The following is a 17,112-nucleotide window of genomic DNA, read 5'->3' as shown; positions in this document are numbered from 1 at the left end:
ACCTGCCCGGCTGCGGCTCCGCGCCCTCATTGGCCCGGCGCGGAGCCGGGGCTGCGGCGGGGCGGGGCCAGCCCGAGCCGGAAGTTGCCGCCTGGGCAGCGGCCCCGCCCCGGCGGGAGCGGCGGCGGCGGCTCCATCGCGGTGCCCTGGCCGGCTCTGCTGCTCCTGGCTGTACCTGCACGGGGTAGAACACATCGTGCCCCCCTGCTCGGCCCGGGTGAAGCCGCATCTGGAGTGCTGTGTCCAGTACAGTGCAGGGGAGTCCTGGAGCGGGTCCAGCGGCGGGGAACAAAGATGAGGAGGGACCGGAGCATCTCTCGTGTGAGAGCGGCTGAGGGAGCTGGGCCTGTTCAGCGCCGAGAAGACTGAGACAGGACCGCATCAGGGTCTGTCAGCGCTGAGGATGGAGCCAGGCTGTGCTCGGTGGTGCCGAGAGCCGGACAAGAGGCAACGGCAGAGAGAGACCAATGCACGGGAAATCCAGTGCAATGTAAGGAAGAACTTCTTTGCTGGGCGAGTGACCGAGCACTGGAAAAGGTTGCCCAGAGAGACTAAAGATTCTCGTTATGGGAGATTCAAGAACCTCCTGGCACAGCCCTGTGCTCTGGGATGACCCTGTTTGAGCAGGGACCAGACATCCCACCGTGGTCCCTTCCAGCCTGTCCCTTCCATGATTCTGTACCTGTAGACACAGATGCACATGGAGCTGCATAAGTGAAAGAGTCCAAAACCTTGGGAAATGGTTGCGGGAGTTGCAGCACCCACAGTGTGGTATGAGCATGTGTGCTGCTCATGCTTCTCTGAGGCTTTCCTTTTTACTTTTTTGCCCTCACAAATAGTACCTATTTGTAGGTAAAGTTGCACATGTCCTTATTTGAGTAAGGACCACAAAGGTGATGAGGGCTCTGGAGCATTTCTTAGGAGGAGAGAATGAGGCAGCCTGACCTGTTTAGTCTAGAGAAGACTACAAGGGGATCTCATTAATGCATATAAATGTCTAACGTGCAGGTGTCAAAAGGATAGTGCCAGACACTTCACGGTGCCCAGAGACAGGATGAGAAATGGCCACAGACACAAGAATTTCCACCTCAAGATGAGGGAGAGCTTCTTTCCATTGAGGGTGGCAGACCAGTGGAACAGGTTTCCCAGGGAGGTCACCTGCTCCAGGTGACCCTGCCTTGGCAGGGGGCTTGGATTAGATGATCTCCAGAAGTCCTTTCCACCCCTAAGGATTTGATTCTGTGGTTCTGTAAAAGTGTGGATGCCTCCAGCAAACTTAATTACCAGGAATTCCTGCTGAGAGCCTGGCAGGCAGCACTGCTGGAAGGTGTGCAGGCATTAGGCACGTTTAAATGCCTGGAGCATTTGAGAGCATTAGAGCTTGTGCACCTTTATCTTCTTAAGCACCTTTTTATATCAACTAACAACGCTTGTCTACACTGAATATACAGCTTACAGCTGGAGGGAGGGAGAGACTGAGTGCTGTGGACAAGGGGTAAGGGGGCTTTCAGGTGGGAAAAAAACAGCACAAAGTGTTTGTGTATGAGGATGCACACTGCTGGATAAAGGGCCTACTTTTTTGGCTGCTTCACAGATACATCTGTAACTAATAAGATTCCAAGTAATTGAGGTAATTCCTTCAGAAAGACAGAGGATAAAAAATGTTCAAACACACAAATGTGTGTCTTACGCAGAGTTTTTGTCCTTGAAGGATCTTTCCTACAGATGCTCTGCAGACCTGCATCAAAGGCTCGTTTATTGAAATGCACAAACTGGGATTTTTTAGCAGCATGTCTGTCACAACTTGAATGTTCAAACTAGTTTATACCTTAAGAAAGACATAAAGTGCAGAGAGTGTGACTTGCCAGGCTCAGTAAAGATCACTAGAGTTTCTGTTTTCACAAGTCCAAGACCTGGTGTGTTTATGAGTCAATGTTTAGGCTGATAAATCAGAAAATTGCATACTGGTGAGACAGATTATCTGAACACAGAACTGGATGAGCAGTTATGTAAACATTTAGGTAGAATGAGTTATCTTATGATCATCTTTTTAATTTTTGTATCTCAATCTGTAAGATATGTCTGGATCTCCAACCTCCACAAGTAAACATGCCCTAGATTTTATATAAATAATACATGATTATTTTCTAAAATTAAATAATTTGTTATTTTCAGAGCTCTCAGGTGCTTTAAATCCTGACAATTCTGACCAATATAAAAATAGTTTAATCTAGAGATTTTAACCATTGCTTGAATGTAAAATGGCATAATTTAACTATGCCTGCATGATTTAACTGTTTGTTATCTATAAATAATTCTCATGTCTATTATGCATTTTTCTGGAAAAAAGACAGTGTTCCAAGTCTGAAAAAACTCTAAATGACATCTGTATAGGTAAAAATATCCAGGAAAATTGATAAATGATAGTTTATTTAACAAAACCATACAAAACCAAACCTAACAAAAAATTAGGTTATGACAATCATCAGAGTTTCTTTTCAGCTAAACACATTCAGTTGAAGAAGGAAAAAGAATGTGACAATTCTGTGTATAAAACAAAATGAAAATATGAAAGCTGATAAACAGAAATGGTGAATTACAGTTGTGAAACAATGAGAATGACTAATAGTAGCTAAATACAGGAATGAAAAGTCTTGGATCATTGCCTAAAGGGCAAGGGGAATAATTTTTTTTAAAACATGAGGATCAAGAAAGAAAAAAATCCAGACAATGGCATGGTTTCCCTGCTACTTTGAAATACACAACTTTCAGTAACAATGCCAATGCATAAAAGCTTTTTTTTTTTTAAAGAAAGCTGGGTAATTCAGTAATACCTCCTGGATGTAATTGCAAATGTTTTATTCAAGCAGTACTCAGTAAGGATGCTAAAGAGCAACTGGTAAAGGTTAGAACATTTAAATTTTCAAGACCAACTAAGTCATGGCATAGAATTGTATGGGATTCTAAATCATTCATGGTAATAATGGACCTGTGCTTTTTTTTCCAGAAATGAAGAGAAACTGATTTGGTGTCCATTAGAAGTGTAAAGCAAAGGGGGTTTGGAGCTAAAATAACAAGACGAGACTCTGGCAAAATCTTGAAAGTCAAAAGTAAGAATCACATGTAGGAATTAAAGAATTATTGAGTTTCTAATATCAGCATGTTTTGCTGAAATTTAGGCCTTTTGTTTAATGGGATTAATATTTCACCTGGCAAGGGTCACTGTATAATTATGGGTTTCATTAAAGTATATTCTATTGAATGCTAATATTCTATTCAAAAATATTTTTATACAAAACTTGCAGCATAGCTTTATCTGAGAGAAAAAAAAATAGATGCAGTTATAAATATTTATAGGAAAGAAAGTCATCTAAGTACAAAGAATATTTAAAAGTCAAATTATAGAGGTGTTATAATGTGGTTATGAACAACTCAAAAAGATTCATGCTTATGGTACAAACTTTGGATTTAAAAGTGAAGGAATATTAAGAAGTAGTAATGATGATGTTATATATAGCATTCATCAAACTTTTACTGAAATAGTGGTATTGCATTTTAACACAAATAATTGACAAACTGGAGAAATCAGAAAAATCTGCCTTGCAGTAGGGAATGAAGAAGCATCTGTCTACCTTATACAAAACCTTGATCATAATGTACTAGGATTTATAAGAGACTTTCAAATATTAAAAGTCCCTTTAATCTGTCAGCTAAGATGACAGTGAGAACCAATAAATGACAGGTGAAATTATACTCATGTAGAGTCACATCCTTCTCTTTCAGCCACAAGAGGAGTTATTTGGTATTATCCCTAAGGACCCACTAAGCTCTATTTCCCAATTTCTAAATTAAGATTCAATGGTATTTCTGAATCCTGTGATCTAAGTAATCCCTCAAGTTATGGACTCAAAGCAAAGCTCACATTATAAAATTTCTTGGCTTTTGCTGCTGTGGAGGTCAAGATGATCATAACCTTTCTGGCCTGAAAATCCTTTCAGCTGGGGAAGAGCTGTAGAGCTAAAGGTCACTGAAAGTACCGATCTCTTCCCTCTTGTGACCAGGGACAGGACTTGAGGAAACAGCACGAAGCTGAGTCAGGGGAGGTTTAGGTTGGATATCAGGGAAGAGGTTCTTCCCCCAGAGGGTGTTTGGGCACTGGAGCAGGCTCCCCAGGGCAGCCTTTGGACAATGCTCTCAGGCACATGGTGTGACTCTTGGGGTGCCCTGTGCAGGTCCAGGAGCTGGACTTAATGATCCTTGTGGGTCCCTTCCAATTCAGATTATTCTACAATATGGCCAGAGTAGGTGCTAAAAGACAGAGGAAACAAGGGTGTACTCACTAAATATTAGCTAAGCAGACAGTCTGAAGGTTTTACAAAAAATAAACAACTTTAAAAATTGATGTTAAAATCCATAGAAGATGTAGGGGGTTTCTGGGTGGTTTTTTTTGGGTGGTCTGAAAGGCAGCAGCATAAAAAGCTACATCTTGATAGCATTTTTATCAGTAATTTAAAATGAGTTACTAGTTTTCTATGCCTGTAAAAATTAAATTAAAACAATACTGCTGATAGGTAAATTTTTTTAGCATCTTCAAACATACTAACCCATTCAATGATGTGCTAGAGTAGGTTCATTTGAGCTCCTTCTTAAAATTCTCCCGAAGCTTGAAAAGTATAATGGAGTGTTTTTGCTGCATCTGGCTAAGACTGACTTTGTCCCAGATACAGCTAATCTACCCTTCCAAATATGATACAAGCACTCCACACAGATATTTCTGAATAGCAGCATTTAGTTCTTCCCCACTGCCCCCAGTGGAACATAAGAGCGTGCCGAAGTTTATGTACAGAAAGGTACAAGCATTTAAAAATTACTTTGAGTATACAACACTGGTCTCTTCTCCCCCATGAAATCCATGTTTACCTTTTTAAGATAACACCTTTTTCTTTTTTTTTTTTTTTTAATGAGATGGTGTCTCCAGGTCTGCAAAGTTCATCCTAAATACAAATACCTGAAAACAGCTGGTTAGTGTTAGGTAGAATAAATATGTATTTCCACTGAGGAGATATACCACAAATTACTTGGAGGTTGTTTCCTTCGATTATGTTAGTAAAAAAGGGCACATACATGTTTCTGCTGCTCATAAATGGAAATGCAAAAATTAGTTTAGCTTATTCCCTGCCTGGAAATCTGCCTATATCATGAGGTGAAAGGAAGGAACATTTAGTGAAAATTTCTCCATCATTTCCAGCATGTTACTGTTCATAAGACTTCATCCATTGCCTGCTTTCCAGAATGATGTAATTAATTTCAGTGTAACTTTGTGTTTTAGGCTTAGCTCTTGTAACTCTGCCAAAAGAAACTTGAGGAAGGACCAAGTAAATACTGCATGATCTCTCTACCCATTCATGTACTATTTTAAAAGCTCATTTTTCCAATTTTATTTCTCATGTTCAGCAGAGGCATTACAGAATTAATATCAGCAAACAAAATCTTTCTCTGCACTGATGCATTTATGCACCTTCTTTTTTTCTTAAAAGCAGAGGTGATGTTACCTCCCATGACCTGGCTGAACTCCAACCAGGGTAACTGTAGTTCTATGTAAATATATTCCTATGCAAGTTCACAAGGATACAAAATAATTCACTTTCTGTCTTTCCTAGTGACTCCTAAGACAATTATGACACTCCTTTCAGTTTATCAGTCAATCAGTTTCATTCAGGCTTCTTGCACAGTATTCCTTCTTCAGCATTAGTTGTAAGGCTCTACCCATGAGTATTGCTAACATCTTTTGGAGATATAGTCATGCAATATGAACTGAGTTCCACATTATTTTCTTCCATATCCAATGGAGGATGACAACTGTGTGATTTTACACCTGATAGAAAATTGATGCAGGAATTCTGAGTGGCTGCTCTGATTTTGTTTTAGTTTATTTTGGTTTATCTAAACTGAGTTTAGCTAGTTTTTGTTGGACCAAGTTAAAAAAGCCTACACTTAAAAAAAGTAAAAATAGATACATAATGTTTTGTACCAATAAACTAATTTTTAAAAATTATTTAGAGTTTAACTTTTATGATTTAAAATGTTTATTTACCTTCACAGTTTTCTGTGAACTGCTGTTTTAGATTGCTGTGCACTTTTAAGAGATGCTTCATGTCATGCCATGACCACCAGAAGCTGCTTAAGAGCCTACCATGGGATACATCTTTCTTTTATCATCAGCATAAGGATTGTTGAAACCTTTAGAAGAGGATTTCTCTTCTCAGTAGGGATGGAGATTTCCAGCTAAGCCAGACCATATGCTGATTCCCTGATTTCTTATCTGTAATCTTTCTTTGATGTTGTCAAAGATGTTTCAACTAAAACTGCAGAATAATTCTGGCACTGCATCAGTGTTCATATGCAGTATTTATTATTATGAGGCTACATCCCTTACTACACAGATCAGTAATAGATTTCTTGCAGTGTTAATTTTTGTGATTCCCCACCCACTTTAAACTAAGAGCAGCATAGAGGAGGTGGCTGATAACCTCTTAACACATAAAAGTACTGGCAAGGCCTCCTGCAGACACTGTAATTCAAAGTAGTCTGTGTGAGCACAAATCCTCCATTATTGACTTGCCTGCTCATTCCCTGAGTTTGACATAGCTCACATTTCTTCCATTCTGAGTAGGTAACTTCTTCCTACTCAGAGAATTTGGATAAGTGTTCCTTGTTTCAAGGTCAGTTTAGATACAGTTCCGAGACATGATCTGAGAAATAAATAATAGGACATGATCTGTATTCAGCAAGGCATCTGAGCAGTGATTGTTTACACTCTAGGTGAGTCCTAAACCTCACAGTTCTTACCTCCGTGGCAGAGGAACTGATACAGCAGAGATCCTTGCTGACACCAGGGAACAGCTTTCACCACATGTTGTTCACAAGAAAAACAAAACACGTGTTTATTTTCTGTATATTGCATGCTTGTCCAGTATCTGTTCAAGTAGTGCATTTAGGAGCTTGTTTCTCTGTATAAAAATATACTCTAAAATGCTAGGATTTGGTTCCTGTGCTTTCTTCCTTGCCAATTCTTCTGGCTGTCATCTATAATAAACATAGTCACAATAAGAAGCACTGTCACAAGTGTCACAAATGCAGCATACTGTCATAAAATAAAATTATTATATAATATTTTATTGTAAAGATTTATATTTTAATACAACTTACAACTATTAAAAACAACTGCACAATTGCTAATTTCTATTGGCCAAGGGTTTGGTTTGGCAGATTTTAAAACTGCTTGCTAACAGCTTGCTGTGGTTAGCTTATGTAAAGTAATTCTGTGAAATCAGTTTTTAAACTTTTTTAAGCAACTTTTAAATAGCTGCAGGGCAATCTTAAAAAAAAAATAAACAACACAAAAAAAGCCAAGCAAACCTGAAAAACAGTATATATCCAAAACCAAAAGAAAATATTTAAAGGCTTTGAAAGTTTCCTGTCTCTTTATAATTTTTGCATATTTGCAGTCTATGATGGTGTACCACAACAATAAGCCTTATTCACATGGGGAACCACAATGACACTGCTAGAAATAATCACATGAGGAACAGCTGCAAGAATGAATTTGTGGATGTGGTGTAAATAAGAAAATTGTAAAATGGAATGCTGGAATTATCATGACTAGTACAGAACAGAAGGGGAAAAGTCAGACATCTTTCTAAGAAATAGAAATACTAAAGTTAAATACTTCATAATCAATCCCAGACTATATGACAGACTGAATTTATAACCTGGTGCAATACTACCTAAGAGCAACATCTCCTAATCAAAATAATAATTCAAATCCTTATTTGAAACCTTTCAAATGTGACCAGTGATCAGCGTGACTTAGGATAAAAATCAGATTTCTTAGAAGGATAGTTGAAATTTGTTTAGTTATTAAGCACATTGGTCTTGGAGGAGAATCCCTGTGAGTGAATGAATCAGATTCCACTGTCTCCTATTTTCCTATGAAACATGATAAAGCTCATGAACATTTGTCAGCCTTCCTTTGCAAGGACAAAGGAAAAAGATCATTTTAGGTTTGATTTCTTAGATTTTCCTGATATCCTGTTTCATACATATTTATGTTGTTTAAAAAAAGCAAGCAAAAAAAAAACCAAACAGAAAAGAAATCTACATTTAAAACTGATCTTGCTTGCTATATAGGATTTACATCACTTAGATATTACTTCTCTGTCCCCCAAGAACTACCAAACATGCCTTGCATTTAATTTTAATTGCATGTGTGTTCAGAATTAGTTGTCAACAAAATGATTGGGTTCAAACTGTCTGTTTGAAAGCTGCAGCTGTCTTGTTATGTGTAGTAGTATCTCTAGCAACCATAAAGCCTAAGAGCCTTCCAGAAGCCTATTAAGCAATGTGAGTAATACATTTTTGTTTGGGTTTGTTTTTGGGGTTTTTTTTTACTCATGGAAAAATGTGCGTCTGCTGGAATGCTTTGGCTGCTTTTTAATAATACATATTCCATCCATTCATCCACCAATATACTATGTTGTTTTCTTTTGTTAGACAAGAGAAATTCACAGAAAAAAGCCTTCAAAGCCTGTGGTGTCGAGTGAGGAAGTACTTGCTGGAGGTCGCTGGAAGGCTCTGTCTCCTCCATCAGAAGTCTTTTTCTCTGTAGAGAAGTCTCACGTGTCAGAAGATGGAGCAGCCAAACCCAGATTTATTTTGGGGCCATGTTGTCCTTAGGTTCTCTCCTAAACACTTCACAGCTGTCCTCTAAACTGATAAATCCTTCAGGAGTTAACATGGCTTATATTCCAAATACAAAAGCAGCTGTAAGGAGACACAGGGCCACAGATTTACTGGCACGTTCCAGGGGCTGCAGCAGTGATAAATTGTCTGTAAAACTCACATTTGTCATGCAAGCAACCATATAAACAAATATGCTATTTTTATATTTTATATATATAATAAGTAAGCAAACATAAAGCCTTATGTTTGTTCTGCCACAAATTTTGTTTCAATTTCTCAGCATTGTTGCTCAATCCTATAACAGTGAGTAGAATTCCACTAAATAAAAATGCTCCTGCTTTCAACAAGCTTTGCATTTATTTCAGAAAACCCCCTAATGTGTTGGACAGTGTCTTCAGCCCTTATCATCTTTCAGATCTGTGTTCAAACAGCAGACAGAGAGGATCAAACAAACTGTCCTGTGTCCCTGTGGCTCAGTCAGCATTCCAGCTCTGCCCTTTCTCACTTTCTCACTTTCTTACTTTCTCAGTCATCTCCTTGCATCTTAATTTAAAGAAAAGGGGTCATGTAAGTTTGCAGAGCACAAATCTGTTTGGGATGCCATCTGTCCTGAAGCATCATCCCTAGCTTCCATGTTTAGGAGACTTATTAAATCATGCCTCATTTTCTTTAGATTTTCTATTATGCTCTAGTTATCTTCATTCATAATTTTTTAATTGTCTAAAATATCATTTTAAGAAAAATCCTTGTATCTTTCAATTGAATCCCTCCAATATCTTCTTTTCTTCTCTTTCTTTAGTTTACGAAATGTATTTCAGTTTTGTTCCCCAGAACAAATGCTATTTTTATTGTTCTTATCACTGTCTTTCCTGCTTACATTCTTTTTTTTGTGTTGCTGGTCATGTAATTAGGAAACCTGGAAAGGAGTACAAAATATTTTTTTACCTATTTCAAGAATTGGACACATTCATAATAAATTTAAAAGAGAAGGTGCCATAACCTGAAAAGATTGTTGGAAAATGCTGCTTTATGTAGATAATCCAGCATAAGGTGAAAGAAACAGACCAAAGAACAGTTAGAAGTTAGGATCAGATAGAGAAAGCAAAACAAGGACTGAGTAGTAAATATACCAAAACAATGTCACAGAAAAGGAAAAGAAACAAAGTATTTAAGCTAGCCTTAGGACTAAGCAGAAGAGGAATGGTGTAAAGGAAATTCTGACTTCCAGTTAACAATCCTGCTGCTGCAGTTTTAACTTCTTGTAATTGTAACCTAAGAGTTTCCTGGAAGCTGCCAGCACGGAAGCACATTCAGCCTCCAGAAAGGCAAGTTTTGCCAGCCAAACATTTTACTTGCTGTTAAAATGAACTTGAAATCTGAATTTAGTCAATTTTTTTATAATACCACATCACAATGGGTACTATAAAGCTCCAGTGAATCAAGGTAAATGGTTATGGTACTCGTGCCCTGTGTCACCTCTGCTTTGAAAATTAACTCTTCCCTTGTCCACGACTCTTTATTGGTTTAGACTGGAAAGAGTGAATAACTTTGATTTAAAGAGCAGACTGAATGTCCTAGAAAACAGGCTGTGCCTTTCCACACAGGAGAATATTTTGTTCCAGCAGCCAGAGGAGCTAATGAAACCTAGTGGGATGTGAGCACCGCTCCAGGGCAGAGCCACAACATCCTTCCCCCCAGCAATACACAGCCCCCAGCTGCCACCACTGCATGTCATTCCCAGAGACCTCTCCAGTAGCCTTTCCACAGGCTGGGCTTCCCTTAAGCCATACCTTGTGTCATCTCCAGGTGTGGCAATGCCAGTGTAAACTCTAGTGTGGAAAAGTCAGTTAGGTGTGCAGCAGCCCATGGAAGAGGCACTGGGTTGTGTCAGACATGGTGAACTGGTGAAAAATGTTAAGGGGAAACTACTGTGGTGGTTGGATGCTGCAAAATCTGAACTTCAGACACTGGCTTCTACCGTGGCCTAGGTGACTTTTCTTCATACAAATGAACAAAGCCTGTTATAGCTGTGATTTTTTTTTATCAGATAAGTGTTTTCAGGTGGCAAAGAGTTGGCAGAATGCCCTTGCCATCCCCCATCAGAGTACCCTGAGAGCAGCACAGTCAGAGACCCATCTTGGCTATGGCAATAGCCAGGTGTATGCTAGAAGGGGTGTGAGCTTGTTTGGGCTTATGCTGGGTCCTGGAGAGCTACATCTGCATTCTTGAGGAAGCTGCAAATTTCCAGTAACCTGGGGATCCCAAGGCTTTGCATGTGATTTCCATGGGGCAAAGGCCTAAGTAGATTCGATGGTTTGGTTCTGTTTTCAAAACGTAACAGACATTGAAGTTGGGGTACATACAATTCATGACCTAAACAGTTGCCTAAACCCCACCATGTAGATAAAGGGCAGCAACAGAGGACACTGTGTTGGATCTATGTCAGCTGTCTGCCTTAGAGGGAGATGAGCAGCTCTCTGCAGGTGTCCCTTTCTGATCATCAGAGCTAAAGAAAGCCAAATGCAACTGATACAGATATGGACATCCATCTTTTAGATACCTAACTTTCCTCCCCTCCACTTTCCTTTGTGAGATTCCCTTCCAAGCTGTAGCCCGATGAGGACAAAAGTGTGAAACTGAAACCTTGGCAGGGATACTGATAGGACATGCTCAAACTATACAATCAAACTGGATTTTAAAATCACAGGGTAGCTCCTGTTCTTGATAAAGGTGTGTCAATGAAGTGAGGACAGTGCATGTAACCTGTGGTTCTTACAAAACAAACATAGGATTGTGATCTGAACTCCTCCTGTGTAGTAATTTCCTTTGGCACTTCAAACTATTTTTTTCTGTACTTTTCATTTGGAGATGCCCAATGGAATAAACTTTCTTGTGTTTTATACTCAGAAATACACATGAACATCACACACTTGCCATGTAGTCTTTGGGAGTTCTCAGATCAGGCCTGGATTTCATATATTTTTAGAAAGGAAGGGGGAAGGAAAAAAATGTAGGAAAGCTACAGAAGCTAGTATTTGAATTAATAGAATGCTGTGGATTGTTGACATATTTTCTACAGTTTAATAACATTAATGTCTAAAGTATTTTATGTGTACTTCAATTACTTTACTGGTAAAACAAATTGACAATTTGTTGTTAATAAGCTTTTAACAGAAGTGTCAGAGAATTACTTACTCAGAACTAGTTCTGATTCTAAAAAAATTTACAGCACTTCAATTTACAGTTTTTAACATAACATGGAAAAATAAACTGTAAGTTATTACATAAGTTAATGAAAGGTCATATAATTTTCACTGACATCTAGCAAAATCAGTGATTTGATTACTGTTAAAGTCTGTCTTAAGAGTATTGCCAGTTTTACTTGCCATAAAAAGCATGGTGCTTCTGAAAAGCCCCCTTGAAATGAAAGGTTTTGTTGGAAAAGCAGCAAAGTTCGGGTATTAGAATTGCTAGCAGAACCAGACTTGAGTTAACAATGTATGTCTAAATATAAAATAATTAGCTGTTCAAACACTGTCTTACCAACAGATGTGCTGTAGGTATCAGTCACCTATAAATATATAAAGATATTCAAAATGCATATTCTATTTAATTTCTCTAGATATCAAAAGCACAATGATTTTTTTTAAATAACTGTTTTCTGCAGACATGTTGGTTGGCATACAGTGGACACTGATACTAAATTTCAGGGGATATGTGCTGTGATAGGAACAGTTACTATTTGTACTGGAAAACTGGTTAAGTGTAAGCTGGTTTAGAAGTCAAATTAAATATATGCTTAATTCTGTGAAGACAATTTCTTTCAGGCTGACCAAGCCTTTGCTTATACCCTCATATTTAGCTTTAATGATGCTTTTCTAACCTTGCCCTTCTTAGTGATATCATTCCTTTTGAAAGTCTTCATTACCCTCAATACACTTTCTCCCTTGTCATTGATTCAGCTGCTCTTAGGGTTGCCACAACTGTGGCAGTTCAATTACTTTATTTCTGCCTACCTATGTCCTTTTCTCATTAAAGCTGAACATGCAGCTTTGAGAAGGAGCTGTTGCAGCACACTCCGTGTAAGATGGTACTCAGAGGTATGAATGAAATAGCTGACAATGGTGATAGTCCTTGTGAAAGCTTTGCTTTGATGCTTGAAAGGCTGCAATGGCTTCCTATTTATCACTACTTGTATATTGGCTTGTTGCAATTGGATCTTTAAAGTGCTATGAGGTCTGGATCCTGTTATTTGCAATGCCACTTCCATCCCAGTGACAGCTGAGACAATCACATCTGCTTTGATTAGCAGCTCTGATACTAGTATGTGACTAAAATAGTAAAAATAGAAAAGGAAAAAAAAGCAAGAAGGGCCATCTCCAGACAGGTGTCAGGTCCTTGACTCTGTCAGCAGTTGATACAGCAAAGTCCAAGGGTATGTCAAAGAAATGAATGTAAATGTTTGCTGTCATACTTGTGATAGCATGAATTTAGACAGGGCTTCATGGGACAAATAGTTTTGTTTCAGGCAACATTGGACAGAAGCCAGGGGGCTGGTCACATCCACATCCAGATGAGGTCAGAAAAAAAATCCAAATGAGTTATTTTGCTTTTCTTGCAGTAACTGTTAGTCTTTGAAATGCTCTCCACAGATTCCATTCTTGGGATGCACAGTGACTCACAAAGGCCATGTTTATCCACTCTGTCTTGTAGGACGTGTGGATTGTCTCCAGCATGAATGAAGACTGAGCCTGGCCTGCTGAGTGCCTTGGGATGCAGAGCCAGCCTGGGTGGCTACAGAGCCTGCACAGGTCAGGTACACAGAGCACAACACATGGCTGGCTGAATTGCAGGTATGACTTGGGCACTTTATCCACTTAGGTGCAGAAGCCGCTTACTGACAGTCACCGAGAGCTGTCAGCTGCTACAAAATACAGGAAATGCCACATCTTGCACAGAGCACTGCCAGAGATCCCGTGAAGTCTGCAGCAATCCTAGCCCTGGCTGAGTAGTATCACTGAGGGCTTGGGCCCACCACCCTTGCTGTAGTCTCACCAACCTTGACAAAAACATCTTTCTTGTGGTAGGTATTTTATGCATTTCCCTCTTGCCAGAGATAATCCTGTGGTTTTCCAATTTTGGAGTCAGTCCCTGAATGCCAGCCCTCTTGCCTACCCCCAGCTTTGCAGATGCTTGCAAAACCATGAGCAGCAAGTAGGTAAATTCCCTCCAGGAATCTGTGGTCAGACTCACCAAGGTTACTGAACATTTCTGTTCAACTAGCCCAGCTCCCAATTCACCTAGACAGAGAGTGAACAGCAAAAACCAATAGACACACCACTAGTCTCCTGCTTCAGGGCTTTCAGTGTTGCAGTCCTTGTTGCAAGGAGAGGGACTTGGATTTGCTACTGCCATGATATAATCCTGGCTGAGTCTCTGCCAGGCCACTCTCCTCAAGGTAGTGCATCCCTCTTATTGATGACCAGCTAGCCAGGGTGTGAGCAGATTTTTTTTTCCCCTTGCCAGCCTTTTACTGCTGGAGATGTTCCCGAGTAGCAGTGGCCTCTGGTATCACACTGGCTCCCACACCTGAGTGCAAATATCCCATTTGTTCTCCGAACAATGCTTCCTTCTTTCCTCCCTTGCTTTGCTCACTCATTCATTCCCCTGGCAGGCTGTCCAGCACAAAGCATTCCTGTGAGCCGGCAGGGCTGCTGTCATCCCTCAGAGCTTGCTGAGAGCAACCTGCTACTGCTGGCAAGCCCTTGCCAAGTGATGTAATCCTGGGCAGATCTTACGCCACCATCCTGATGCCAGATATTGTGTTGGCTCGCGTTGTTTGTTACAATGTGTATGGCTCCTTAATTTTTTCCCCCCCCCAAAGGATTTGAAATTTGATCCATGTTTTTCTTTCTGGTTCTTGGTTATTCTGTTGGAGAACTCTGAAATCTCAGTGTCTGGCATCTGTGAAAGGCTCTTGTCCTTCCTCTTGTATGCTCCAGCTGGGCTAGGTAATTTCCTCTCTTTCACAAATTCTAGTTGTTTTGTTAGCATTTAACCCAAGTTTTCCAGCTTTCCAGTCTTATGTTCCTGATCCAAATAGGCATGCTTTGTCTGAGACAACTGTTCAAAACACTCAACCTGAGATCAGTCAAACTTCTCCAGTTTACCTACCTCCTTAAAAGAGGTTTTTTAAAATGCTTAACTCCTGCATTTTTACATTCTGTAATACCCTTTCATGATTCATCCCCCTGGTTTAATGGAACAGTATCAAAGGTACAAAGTGCTTCAACTCCTTGCCAGAAACAAAGCCAGGACCTGGCTGGTTTCCATTTTGCTGCAGCTGTAATATTGTTACAGTCATTATCTTTCAAGTACCTGGGTGAGACAATTTTGTTACAAGAAAGGTAAAATATCTCTCATTAGCCTGACTTTTTTACAAATACTCTGTGATTTTTCCTCTCAGATGAAGGTCAAAAATGTCCCTGCTTTTCCTCTACATTTCCTGACATTTTCAGTATTTAGGGACCAATATGCAGCTTCTCTGTCCTGCTCAGACATTTTTTTGGTTTCTTTTCTTCAGTACAGTGTTTGTTTGCTCAGTGATGACTCAGAACAGAAAACTATGAAAGAGGTAAACCTATTCATTTCCCAGTCTCCTAAAGGTGCAGTTATCCACCCCAACAGGAAATTCAAGACTTTGTGAATCGATGTTACAGAGTTATAGCAGCAAGCGAAGCCACTGTGCCATAGCCTGGCATGTATGCAAGTAGACTTGCATAAGCCTAATAAATTAAATTAATTGAGTGGAAGTAAAAAATCTTCCCTGAATTAAATATACTGAAAAGAGAAATAATTTGCAGATGTGTTGTGAGGAACCCAAAAAGGTTTTTCTTCTCCTCCTGTGCTCTAAAACCTCTGCACTGACTCCTAGAAAGAGCTCATGCAGGAATCCTCTCACCATGTCCATAATAAACCCTAATAGGTTAGAAAGGTGATCTTTTCAGACTTAAAGTGTTACTAAATGAGACAATGTTAACAGTATTACAACTTGGTTGTTGCTTTGTAACATGGGAAAACACAGATGTTCCAGCTGTGTTTTTAAGACACCTCACACACAGCAAGGCCTGAATAGTGAGGCATGCTGCAGAAATGACTGGAATCTCCCTCATCTGTCAAAATACATGTGGAGTGGGATCAGCAGAGCTCATTGAAGCAGATGTGTGCGTTTCAGGATTTTACACCTACCCTTTGACTGCAAGGTTACAGTGTTGACTCAACCTCCAGTTTACTTCCTCTCGGATTTCCCCATCTTCAGATTTAGTTTCCTCTGTGTATTGTAGGAGTGAAATGTTACAAAACAGGCATTGAGATCCTTTTATAAACGTTGCTTTTGAGTAAAATGATGAATTAACATAACATTATAAAATCAGTTTTATTGGTTATTAGTTGGCAATGACTGAGACATTAAACTTTTTTTTTAGGATTGACACTGATTTCATGTTCATGGTTGAAAGACATATAAGATCTTGATTCTGTGCTATTGACAGCTCTTTGGCAACACTCTCTTCAGGATCATGCAGCTTATCATGAATATTCCTTTCTTGCAATCTGCTTCATGATCCATTACTTTAGAGTAACAAAAGTCAGAATTGTTTAACATTCAAGGAGTAACCACTGGAGAAGCTACGAGTTTCTGTTTCCTCACTTCTGGATGAGATATGGAAAATGGTGAAAGAAAATTTTGAGTGGCTCCTTTAATATGGAGCAGCAGGAGAAGAAGGACTTGGGGTGCTGATGAATGAGAATCTCAACATGGGTAATGTGTGCTTGTAGCCCAGAAGGCCAACCATATCCTAGGCTGCATCAAAAGCAGCATGGCGAGCAGGTGATTCTGCCTCTCTACCCTGCTCTGGTCAGATCCCAGCTGGAATGCTGCATCCAGCTTTGGGTCCCCAAGGTAAGGGTGTTGGAGCAAGTACAGAGGAGTACTACAAAGATAATCAAATGGCTGGAGCATTTGTCTTCAATGAACACAGGCTGAGAGAGTTGGGGCTGCTCAGCCTGGAGGACAAAAGGCTCTGGGGAGACCATGTAGTGGCCTTGCAGTACCTAAAAGGGGTACAAGAGAGGAGGGGAACTTTCAAGGACCTGTAGTTATAGGACAGAGGTGAGTGGCTTTAAACTGGAGGAGAGTGGATTTAGATCAGATTTGAGAATGAAATTCTGATTTTTGAGGCTGGTGAGGCACTGGAACAGGTTGCCCAGAGACATTGTGGATACCCCTTTCCTGGGAGTATTCAAGGTCAGACTGCATGGGACTCTGAGCAACTTGGTCTAGCAAAAGGTATCCTGCTCTTGTCAGGGGAT

Source organism: Passer montanus, unplaced genomic scaffold (assembly GCF_014805655.1).
Source record: "Passer montanus isolate IOZ18808 unplaced genomic scaffold, ASM1480565v1 scaffold72, whole genome shotgun sequence".
NCBI classification, from domain to species: Eukaryota; Metazoa; Chordata; class Aves; order Passeriformes; family Passeridae; genus Passer; species Passer montanus.
This window is presented reverse-complemented; position numbering follows the sequence as displayed.